The sequence below is a fragment of the Somniosus microcephalus genome, unplaced genomic scaffold (genome assembly GCF_052327205.1).
Source record: "Somniosus microcephalus isolate GS21.2 unplaced genomic scaffold, FLI_Smic_1.0 unresolved_chr5, whole genome shotgun sequence".
In the NCBI taxonomy this organism is placed as follows: Eukaryota; Metazoa; Chordata; class Chondrichthyes; order Squaliformes; family Somniosidae; genus Somniosus; species Somniosus microcephalus.
In genome coordinates, this window is record NW_028225183.1 from 9,221,980 (window position 1) to 9,223,560 (window position 1,581).

The window sequence follows — 1,581 nt, forward strand, 5'->3', positions numbered from 1 at the left end:
CCTTTGAAAGAGCCAGCAGAGGTACGATGGGCCGAATGAACTGGTTCTGTGCTGTATCCTTGTATCTGCAGTTAACAAGGTTAAACGTTTTGCCAAAGTGTAGAGTTGGCATGCAGCTTTGAAAGTCTGGTTGTACGTGTGGAATTGTAAGAGTGAATAATTTTTAAGTTTTTGTGCAAAATATTTAATTTCTTAGTTGTAAGAATGAATATAAATGTGAGCATAGAGAGGAAGTGAAATGTGAGCTTTGGGAATCGCTTATGAGTGGATCTGAATAGGCTGTGATTTGGAGAAAGCCCGTTTTGCATTGCAGTTCCCACTGTCGGGAACAAAGAAAAGTTAGGATTTAAAGCAAAATAACAGTACATTTGAGAGGTTAGTTGAAAAATCTAACTTTAATTGTAAAGCCAGGGGAATAGCACAAACGCAGTCCCACACTACCACAAATTTTGCAGTCGAGTATCCCACATTTATAGACATCGCAGGCGTCAGCAGAAACAAAGTGCAATGGGCTAGCCTCGGCCTGGAAGAACCACCTTCATAATCATGGTTTTTCTGCTGCCAGGTAAATATGCTTTTCATTGGCACACATTGCCGCGCCACAACATTCACTGCCTTTTACCGTCCCAACGACTCATTTTTATAATCAAAATTCCCCTTCATTCAGAAAGTGCTGCTGTTTTCTCATGTCAATTCTGCTAAAATATTGCAATATATTGTGGCGGCACGCCACCACTGGACACAATCCGCTCACGGTGGTATGGACAGTTTAAGCAGACGCCCCCAACCGGGGGCCCTTTCCTCCAGCAACTTGTTTCCCACAGGGACAGGCTGGCGGGAGCACTTCCTGTCCGGGGAGTATTTAAGTCAGGCACGGGCTCTTACAGTTCCTGTTTTGCCATGAGGCTGAAGTAAATAGCTGTTCTGATTTACTAGCTCTGGTCTCGACTCCCACGTTTGCAGCGGTATCACAACACTGGTGACCCCGACGCTCAGGACGAATCCAAAGCTAGCATGGCGGATACAAACGCAGTCACGGTTAAATTACCAGACTTTTGGGAAAACTTGGCCGAAGCCTGATTCGTTCAAGCCGAGTCCAGATTCCGGCTGAAAGGCATCACAAGCGACACCACGAAGTACGACTACCTCGTCTCCTCGCTCATGTACGCTACCATCCCCAAAGTTTGGGCAGCGCTGCAGGGCCCACCACAGACTGGCAAGTACGAACATCTGAAGGCTGCGCTCCTTAAAAAATTTCAAACGTCCTCTTACCAGCGCCACTGCCAACTCCTTGACCTCCCCGGTCTCGGTGATGCTTCACCATCAGACCTGCTTTCCCACATGCTGTCCCTCATGGACGACAAGCCCCCCGGCGCCCTCTTTTGCACGCTTTTCATTCGGCAGCTTCCTGCCAGCATCCGCCCGCTCATTATGGAGTCCGGCTCCACGGACCTGAATGACATAGCAGAAATGGCCGACCGGCTGCTCTCTGCACAGTCCACGCGCAACGTCACGCCCGACCTCGCGGCAATGACCACGCGGTCTCCCCGGCCCACCAGGCCCGCCCGCCCTACCACTCCG

General features: G+C 49.7%; 1 non-coding gene across 1 annotated transcript; it reads right to left on the bottom strand.

Annotated features, from left to right (window-relative positions):
* Positions 1–409: 409 nt before the first annotated feature.
* LOC147087484 (U1 spliceosomal RNA) lies at positions 410–573 on the bottom strand. The gene has a single exon (XR_015075544.1). It is a non-coding gene; the product is annotated as a U1 spliceosomal RNA (small nuclear RNA).
* Between the last annotated feature and the right edge of the window lie 1,008 nt (positions 574–1,581).